A 10,863-nucleotide genomic window follows, 5' to 3' on the forward strand; every position below is an offset into this window, starting at 1 on the left:
CACATAACATATATAAGGCATTATATGTGATATACAGTCTATAACACATTGCATAATATATATTTTAGAGTCTTTGCAATCTCGAAGGCCTTTCTATTTGTCACATGGCCTCCAAAGGCAGCTAAACTATTGGGTGCACATTATTCCAAGTGCTAGGATTACAGGCTCATGCCACTACCCGGAGTTTCAATTGGTGTCTCAGCGTGCGCCGGGGGCAGGGCCTGAACAGCATGCTGGGAATTGAATCCGGTCCCTGCATCTGGCTAAGCAGGGGCTTTAGTCTGCTGAGCTATCTGGCCAGCCCTTTTAAATAGACATTTTTGCCTAATCCCTAAGAACATGTACAGATGGTAAATAAATTCTATGAAAATGATCACAATTTCTTTTGTAGTATTCCATTTAAAAAATTATGATATCATTACTACACATAAAACATTTTTATTTTATGACAAAAACCCAAAATAAAATTTCAAAACAAAAGAATAGGAGAATACCAGTATTTAGTTCATACACTGAGTATTGTTATCACAAAGTAGTTACCATAGTTACCCAGACTATAAGACGTGGGCATAAAAATTTCTCCAAGATAGAGCAGCACAAACTTTTCTTGTCAAAGAACTAAGAATGACTAGTAGTAAAACTCCCTTGTGCTCCTTCCTTTTCCCTTCCTTCCTTCCCCCTCTCTCATCCTAGTTCATCTCCACTTTTGACCAGTTTTTCCCATTTCACAATATCATCTGTACATTTTTACCTTATTTATTCTTTCACCGTCTCACACTGGAGAGAGAACACGTTTATATGTGTGAGTCTGCTTTATTTCACTTAGAAGTATAGTCACAAATTGAATCCACTTATCTATATAAATGTTTCAGCTTATCCTTCCGTGTGTGTGTGTGTGTGTGTGTGTGTGTGTGTTACTGGGGATCAAGCACTTAGGACTGTGTGCTTGCCAGGCAGGCTCTCATGCCGCTGAACTATCTCCCTAATCCCATCATTTAATCCTTCTTTATGGCTGAGTGATACGCCATTGTGTAAAACTAATGAAGTCTATGTTATCCATTCTTCAGTTAATGGCCATTTGGGTTGTTTCAAAGATTTAGCTATTACACATTGTCTTACTATATACATTCATGCACATATATCACTGTGGAATGAAGATACCTCAAAGTGGATTAGCTGGGTCAAATGGGGCCTGTAACCCTAACTTTTAAGAAATCCCACACTGATTTCCACAGTGGTTGCACCAGTCTGCACTCCCACCAACAGTGGAGAAGGGTTCCTTTTTTCTGCACAACTCCTCCAGCATTTGTCATTGGTAGATTTCTTGATGACAGCCGTTCTTTCTGGCATGAGGTGGAATCTCAAAGTTGTGTTAATCTGTGTCTCTTAAAATGATTAGTAGTGTTGGATACATTTTGATATATTTATTTGTTGTCTGTATTTCTTTTTCTGAGAAGTGCATATTCATCTCCCATGTCCATTTTTGGATTGGATCTTTGAATCTGGGAGGTCTGATTCTTTTCAATTCTACGTATACTCTAGATATAATGTCCTTTGTTTCAGGGACCAAGAAAATTCTTTTCTACTCTGTGGGCTATCTATTTACTCTGTTGGTGATTTCTTTTCTTGCACAAAAGTTATTAATAAGATCAGATTCCAGTTGATGATTGCTGTGGTTTGTGTCTAGTTGTGCCCCTCAAAGTCTCATGTAGTCATGGGGCGGGGGACTTCTAGAATTTGAGATTAACTCATGATCCACTGAGATTATGGGTATTAGTACTGCTGGGATTATGGGTGTGAGTACTTCCCCCAGCCTGGGTCAGAAAGCCTGAATACAATTTAAGGGAGACAGATTTCTTGTTACCTTTGTTGGTGCTATTCCTCCATTTTGCTCATGCTGTCTGCCGCCATGAACTGTTGCCCTCTGCCATGTGGCAGTCTGCCTTAGAGCCAGCTGAGTGTGGACTGAAACCTCCAGTGACTGTGAGCTAAATAATCCTTTCCTTCCTTCATTTTGAGTGTTGGGCATTTGTCCCAGCAACAAGAGAAGAGTAACTGAGACACTGATTCTGTGTACTATTTTACCATACAATTTGAGTTTTGTTCTTGAATTCTCTGCCTACACCCACGTCTTCAAGATTTCTACCTATTTTCTCTTCTGTGAAATTTAGCATTTCTTTCTTTTTTTATTATTGTAGCCAGGACTCACAAAGAAAACATTTTTTTTTTTCTTTTACTTAGGAAATAAAATTTTATTTTACAAGTTTTACATCCACTGTAGATGATGAAAGGCAAAGGGAAAGACATTCTGTGTTATCTACTTTTCTTTGATTTTTCTGTGAAAAATATCTACATCCTAATATATCTTTGGGCAGTATGAAGTTTTATATGGAATATTTAAAAGTTGTGTTTAATACATGAAACTCAAGACAGATCAACACAGGAGGAAATACAATTGCTAACGAGTAATTTCCAGGAACTTGGTACACGGCAAGGTGAACAGTGTGGGGTCATAAATCCAGCTTGCTGGTCTTCAGCTACTCTTTAAGCTATTTGATGAGTCCCAAAGCGTCCAGGATGTTGTCCCCTTAGAAACAAACTTCAGCAGCTCTGCCATTTGGAGTTCTTTAGAGCAGCTCTCTTTGCAGAACTTTGGTATGATCCCTCTTCCTGGAATCCAGACACAGCAGTCAGGACCACTCATTGCTGGAATGCATGGAGTTTATCCTCTTTCTTGACAGTTAAGGAACTCTGTTTTATTCTGAACAGTGTTTTGCATACGGGATGTAGACAAGCACTGCAAAGGAGTTCTAGAAAGCTGTGCATAATTTCCTTGGTACAAGTGACTGCTTGAAAGAACAATAACTCTGGCATAACTACTACTTCTCACCCAGGAAAGGAGATTTTCACAGAATGAGTTGGCTTTGTGCTAGATCTTAACTGAAAAGCCACTAACTTTCTTGAAGACAATGAATATACTTCAGTATTTATACTGAGTTCTGTTGAACTCTCCTCTTCTGTTGTGTACGGATTATTTTCAATCATTGGCACCAGAAAAATCAGTATAGAAATAATGGATCTTAGACATGTTCAGTGTAGAAATAATCAGATCTATTGCAAGTTGGCCAACATTTCCAACAGATACTGCTGATAGTGGCAGGGTGAACCTGAAAGGTTGGGGCATTAACATGCTTGCAGCAGGGAGGAGAGGGTGGCCCCTACTTGAGGAGGATGAGGGCCTCAGGGAGGACACCAGAACCTAGGACTGAGTCTGCGCTTAGATCAAGGAAAACAATTTAAGGTAGCACACATAATTTATAGTATTTTTTATAGTAATCACCCACAGTCAAGTATAAAAGAGTATAGGAGACCTGTCCACACACTAAAGCCAAAAAGAATCCAGCTGAGAGGCTGAATCCCGTGGTAATGTCCTAGAGGAGTCCAGCTAAAGACCTAGAGCTCATAACAATGCCTCCCATGAATATAAAAGGAGGCGAAGTGTTCATATAAGTTTGTTTCACAAATCCACATTGGGAAGTCCTCAAGGTCAGTGATGGAAGCTGGAAAGTCTGTGCCAGCTGGATGAAGGATCTGTATCAGTCATTCGGGAAATCTGTGCTGCAGCCAGGAAGTGACACTCAAAGTAAGGACCAGAGCTTCCCCCAAAATATTCCATAGCCATTCTCTGCAGCAACATGTTCCTATGCTCCATCAGTAATTAGAACAGTTGAGTTCATCTCAGGAAATCTAGTGCAACAAGATTCTCCAGGACACTGAACAGTGCACCACCTTCCCCTCCAGAGCCATGAAGTAACACTCAAAGTAAGGACCAGAGCTCCCCAAGGTAAACCATAGTCATCCTCCGTGCCCATAAGGTACCAAACTTGAGAATAAGAACAGCAGAGTCCACATCAGGAAAGCCAGCATGACAAGCTCCTCCAGGAGAACCGACAGCCCCCCTTCATCTTACCACTAAGCCTTTTTATGTTGTTGGCAACAATCTTCGGGTGGGCCCCCACACCCAGCACCACACTGATTCAGTCCAGCTGGGTGTTACAAGTGCACCCGCAGTTGTTGATACACCACAAATATTTAGCTCTTTGGTCCATTTTTACTTCAGTTTACTGCATGGTGATGGACACGTGTCTAGTTTTAGTCTTCATCATGTAGATAGCTAGATTTTCCAGCACCACTTATTAAAGAGGTATATTTCTTGCAGTGAACATATTTGGCCCTTTGGTCAAAGATAAGTGGTTGAGTGTGCTTGGAGGTATGCATGCATCTTCTAATCTTTTCTACTTATCCTCAGGTCTATTTTTGAGACTGTATCATGATGATTTTATCGCAGTAGCTTTGTAGTACAAATTCAAATCAGAGATTGTGGTGTCCCCTGACCTGCTGTTGTTTACCAGAAAGGCTTTTGCTATTCAGGTGTCCTCCAACTACAATTTAGAAAAGTTTTCTCTAGTTCTGTGAGGTATGCTATGCTACCGGTATTTTGGTCAAGATTGCATTACATCTGTTAACAATTTTGAGAGCATGGTCATTTTCCCTATGTTAGTTCTTCCTATCCATGAGCAAAAGATATGTTTCTAACTTATGGTATCCATTCAATCACCATTTTCAGAGTACTGTAATTACCGATACATAGATTTTTACCTTATCAGTTAAATTAATTACTAAGGTTTTTTTTTTTTGGATGCTATTTGAAGGGTGTGGTTTCTCCAATGTCTCTCTCAGTGAAATTGCTGTTTGTGTACAGGAATGCTATTGATTCTTGGGTGTTGACTTTGAATCCAGCTAAATTACTGAACTTGATTATTAAATTTCCAAGACTTTGGTGGAGTTTTGGAAACTTCTAACATCAAATCACATATTTTCAAATAATGGTAATTTAACTTCTTCCTTTCCTATCCTTATTCCTTTTATTTCCTTTCTCTTATCTAATTGCTCTGGCTAATGTTTTTCAAACTGTATTATACAGGAGCGGTGAGAGTGGACAACTTTTTCTGTTCCTGATTTTAGGTTAAAAGTTTTAGGTTTTGACCATATATTGTTATAATAGCTGTAGGTATATTATAGATGAGTTTTTTATATAAGATTGAGGTAAATAGGGCCAGCCAGATAGCTCAGCAGATTAAAGCACCTGCTTAGGGAGACACAGGAACCGGATTTGATCCCTAGTGTGCTGTGCTGGCCCCATCCCATGTTTGGTGGTACACACCTGTAATCCCCGGCACTTAGGGGACTGAAAACAGGAGGATCACTACAAGTCTGATCTGTGTAGTGACACCCTGTGGGCCCTGTACTAAATATATTTTTTTAAAAAATAAGATTGAGATAAAGACCATCTATACCAGTTATCTGTAGGAATTTTTATCATGAATACTTGCTGGATTGTGTCAAATGCTTTTACAACTGTTGAGATGATCCTGTGGTTTTGTCTTTGGCTCTGTTGATATGATGTAATACATTTATTGATTTGCATACTTTGAAACACCACTGCATGCCTGGGATGAACATACTTGATCACAGTGTATAATATTCTGGATGATTTGCTGTATTGTTTGCCAATATCTTCTTGAGGATTTGTACCCATGTTCAGTAGGGAAATTGGCCTGTAGCTTTCTTTTTTTGATTGAGTCCTTTTCTGGTTCTGGTGTTAGGGTAATACTTACTTTCAGGAATGATTTTTGGAAGTATTACTTCCCTTTCTGTTTCTTTAAACAGTTTCAGCCTTGATGACTTACTTTTCTTTAAATTTCTTGTAGAATTCAGCTGTGAACCTATCAGGACCTGGGATTTTCTTTGTAAGTAGGCTTTTAATTGCTTTTTAAATTTCATTGACTGATACAATGTTTTCTAGAATTTTTGTATCTTCTTGATTCATGTTTGGCAATTCATATGTGTCTATGAAACTGTGCATCTCATCTGTGTTTTCCATATTTTATTAGAACAGTTTCCCAAAGAAGATAATGATGATTTTCTGGATTTCTGCAGGGTATGTTGTGATTTCCCACTTTTCATTCCTAAATTTGAGTCTTTTCTTTCCTCTTTTTGATGAAGACAGCTAGGCGTTTATCAGCTTTATTTTACCTTTCAAAAAACCAGCTCTCTGATCCATTGATTCTTTGTATTATTTTCTTAGTCTCAATAGCATTAATTTCTTCTCTTTATAATTTCTTCTCTTGTATGAGCTTTGGGTTTGATTCGGTCTTTTCTTCAGTTTGAGTTTTGACATTAGTTCATTTATTTGAACTCATATTCTGTTTACCTGATATCAGAATTTATTGCAATAAACTTCGCACAAAGGACTGTTTTCACTATGTTCTGTACTGCCTTGTATTGTTTATTTGTAGATATTGTTTAATTTCTACTTTAGTTTTCTCTCTAACTCATTGGTTGTTCAAGAGGGTTTATTTCAATTTCAATTCCATATATTTATATAATTTTTGTGACTTCTTTTGCTGTTGATTACCAATTTCATTGGTTCAGTAAGATTCATGGAATAATTTCAATTATTTTGCATCTACTAAAGCATGATTTATGGTCTAATATATGGTCTATTTTGGATAACACTTCATGTGTAACCGAGAACAATGTGTGTTCTGACATCGTGAAATGGAATACTCTGCAGACATAAGATATAACAAATACCCTAAGTGCATTTGTTCACAGATTTGGTTTAATCCTGATATGTCTTTGTTCATTTTGTGTCTAGATGATGTCTAATTATAAAAGTGGGGTATTACGTTCCCCCATTGTAATTTTTTAGAGTTATCTGATTCTTCATGTCTGTTAATATTTGTTTTATGTAGTTGAGTGCACTGGCATATGGTGTGTACATAATTATGGTTGCTTCTCTTCTTTTTAGACTCTTCTCTTAACAATTATGTATGTAGTTACCTTTTTTGTCTCTTTTGACCAGTCTTGGCTTGAAGTTTCCGTTTTCTCAACACAAGATAGTAGAACCTGCTTTATTTCTGGGTTCTTGTCATGGAGTATTGGCTTCTGTGTTGATGTTTGTGGATTCCTTATGGTAGATGCCTTACCATTAGTATTGAGGCTTCCTTAAGAAATCTCTGCTCCTCAGGAGTATCTTCTTGATGCATGTGGCTCTTGATCTTTGTGTCTTTCCCCAAGATGATATCTTCCCAGTGTCTGGAGGATGAGAAGTTGTGATCTATTTGATGCAGCACCCAGTCCTTTGGTACTGGACTCTGGCGATGGCTATGTTGCCATACAGTCACAGTATTGTCATAAAAGGGAGAAACACTGATTACAGTTGGTGTATTCTCCTAGTTAAAGTATTACAGTTTTCAATAACAATAATCCCAGGCACAGCCTGGCTACTCACAAACTGCGATACCTATTAACCTGATATCTTTAATCATACAAACAAATTCTACAGTTACATAACAAAACCCAACACACAGTGGGAACTTGTGCGCAATGATTTTACCCTTAATGGGGGGATTTTACCCTGTTGTAGGAAGAGAGAGGTTAAGAGGGATGGTGGCAACATGATGAATTATGTCATATGTAGTAGGAAGAAGGCAGGAGGACAAAGGATGATCGCCCAAGGTATGGGAAACTAAAGAAAACAGAAGGAAAAGAATGGAAAAGAAAGCAAAGGAGCATTGAAATGAAGCAGACACAAAAGAGACAATGGTCACTCAATGAACAAATTATAGAATCAAATGTGATAGTTGAGGAAAGATGAAAACAAAGAGAAAAGAAATCTAAGTCATGAAAAAAAAGAAGGAGAGACAAAACAAAAATTCAACCCCAGAGAAAAAGAAAAACCTACCCAACAAACTGAGAGACATAAAAGTAGTAAAATTTCTCTGGTCCCTACAGACCTGTGGTAGGTCCAAGTTGGACCCCAGAAAGAAATATTCTGTGTGCTTCAGCTGTGTTTGCAGTAGTACTTATAAAAGAAACATGGCGACCTCACCCACCTGATTATATTTTGTATGTCTGTGTGCCACACAATGCCAGCTCACCTAAATTACCATCTGCTGGCCTATATTCTCACTGTTACTTCAGACTTTTCTATGCCACTGGTCTCACCTGCCCATCATGAGTGACCCTATCAGGGCCAGGCTGGGTCCTAATACTTTTGTTTTAAATGTCTGACTGAGTGGTAATTTTAAGATCCTAAGTAAAACAATGTATTAACCAAAATAAATCTATTATATCACCATTAATGAACTTAATTGCTATCTAGACTTTGCATTATTCAATAGTGACATAAGAATCATCACTTACCTGGTGTGATGCTGCATGCCTACAAGCTTAACTAGCCATGAAGTTGAAGCAGGGGGATTCGATATTCAAAGCCAGCAGGGGAAATTTAAGGGGACTGTCTCAGAAAAAGAAAACAAAGAGGGCTGAGACTGTCGCTTCATACTTTCATTATTTAGTCCCCACTACTTGAAAAAATAAATGTCTGCTGGATGACAAAATAACTTGAGTCTATATGAATGTATAAAATTGACATCAAAATTATCTATGAAAATATTATCACAATTCAAGTATAACTGGCAAGTAAACAACCATGTGGTAATAGTTTGAATAGGTCTTTTCCAGAGCTAAATCGGGTTCAAAATTGTGTCAATGGAGTTGAAGAATCCAAAAATAAAATGAGCGAGACGCAGAGCACAAATTAGTAAGATGGAAAAAAATCTATATATTACAGGATCATATTTTCACACTACAATCAATGAGCCAGTCAAAAAATAATGACTAACATTTAAAACTATATGAGATTGAATGCACAATGAAGATTATGCTTATTAAAATTAGTTTCATTCTACCAAAATTCATACTTGGAGAAGAGTTTACAGTCTGAAATGCACATATTATGAAACAAGAATTATGCTAAGTGTTCAATGCCTGGAGTTTGGAATAGCAACATGAAAAACACACTAACTTGCACATTAAAAGGAAAATAAAGTCAAACATTTAACAATAATATACTTTCTAATTTATGTATGTATTACTTATATATCAGATTTTTATTTCACTTAATACTTTCCTACATTTTGATGTATTATTTTTTATTTTCTTTGAATTGAATTTTTATTTCAGTTGAATTGATTTTGTGTTATTCATTACAAGCATTGTTATCTTTGGAGAGTTTTTTTCTATATTTTATTTGGAATCAATACCACTAGAATTTAAGTCTTTAGGAACATTTATTTCTTAACTCAGCCTACACTGATCAGCAAGTAAGAAAAAATTTAAAAACTGAAAATATTAAAGTGAAAAAAGAGATACGGTCAAAGACACAGACGATTGTCACTAAAGTTCTAAAGCTAGAAGTGGTCGTGGTGGAAAATATCTGCAATCCTGACGCTGGTAGGTTGAAGCAGCAGGACTGAAATTTTGAGTCTATCCTGGACCAAATAGTGATTAATGAAACTCTCAAAATTTAAAAGCTCTGCTTACATAACTCGTACAAAGGCTCTGTCTTCAATTCCTGATACTGCAAAAAGAAGGAAAAGAATGCTATGGTAGGACATGTCTGGGCCTGTTAGAAAGAAATTTTATTATTTCAAGTTATTTCTTCAACTGGCAGCAATTTCCAAGACTTTTGTAAACGAAAAGGACTTCTGAGATGCTAGCAGAGTGGTGCGCAGTAGAGAAATAGTCTCTCTGTGGTTGCTAGTTCAGATGCTGGAATATAGTAATGTGAGGAAGAGAAGGAGAGAAATAGGTCTCTGGAACCCAGCAAGGATGTAAAGTGAAGTTGGAGCCCACAGGGCGATCAAAGAGAGGGATCGCAGTGCAAAAGAGGGAGATGGTACACAGCACTTTCTGTATGCGCCTCAGCTCACAGCGTGAGGGGCTGGCTCCAACTTGCAGGCACAGTGATTAATGGTATCCCCAGAGGTGTCTGCACAGAAACACACCAGCGGAATGAAGCAGTGGATGCTATGGGCTACAGTGACATGTGAGTTATTCGGGGTCAGATGTCCCCCAGGAGAGGGTGATTGGCTGATCATTATTTTGGAAAGGGGTCAACTGAACTCAGAACTCAGAGCAGCTGTGGGTTGGCCTCACCTAGAGGCTCCCAGTGTCAAAGTCAGGCATAGTCAAGGTCAAGCTAGCAGGGAGCCTATTTCAAGCAGGAAGCTACTCTACTGCTGGCTTATTGGGATTAATTAACACTGATCTGGGCTCTGCCTGCCCCCTCTGTCTACCAGACAGCAGAGACATACCCTGAATTGAATTTTTTTCTACTTATGTTTTCTTTCTTTTATTCCTCTTTTTCTTGATTATTTGTTCTTGTTTTCATCTGACTATGAACATTGTCTCCATTTTTATTATTTTGTTCTGTTCTTATTTCTGTTTCTTTTTTATTCCCATCCTGTCTTCCTCACTAGTTTACCAAAGCTTTCCTAATCTGTTTTTGTCCTCCACCCTTGCTTTTCTCCACTTCTGTTTCTTTATCTCTCCCCTGCCCCTTTTAAAATTTTGTCCCCAGATGGTAAACTCGCCGAAGCAAGAGGATACTTACTGTGTTCAATTTTCTGATCTGTTTTAGAGTTTTTTATACAACTACAAATCTTTTTCTTACAGTTTGAAATAGCAAATTCCTAGTTACCACAATCTATCATTTTCTAAACTGTGTTTGATGCTATAATTATTACTGATTATACTGTGTTAGCTAAGGTAACATAATTGTTCTATTCTGTTCTCTTCCTTGTATGCCAAGACTGAGATTGCCTGAGAGATAGAAACAATGCAATAGGCAAGATTCAGAAAACCAGGGACAAAGCCATGTAGGGAACAAATTCCAATTCCCCAATAAATTAAAGAGGTAGGATCTTTCAAAGATTCAAAATCCAAAAGCCA

At 37.7% G+C, this 10,863-nt stretch overlaps 1 pseudogene; it reads right to left on the reverse strand.

Moving 5' to 3' along the window:
- Positions 1–2,549: 2,549 nt before the first annotated feature.
- Positions 2,550–3,190, reverse strand: LOC101573899 (annotated as a pseudogene).
- Between the last annotated feature and the right edge of the window lie 7,673 nt (positions 3,191–10,863).

Source organism: Octodon degus, unplaced genomic scaffold, assembly GCF_000260255.1.
Source record: "Octodon degus isolate 3935 unplaced genomic scaffold, OctDeg1.0 scaffold00002, whole genome shotgun sequence".
Classification (NCBI taxonomy): Eukaryota; Metazoa; Chordata; class Mammalia; order Rodentia; family Octodontidae; genus Octodon; species Octodon degus.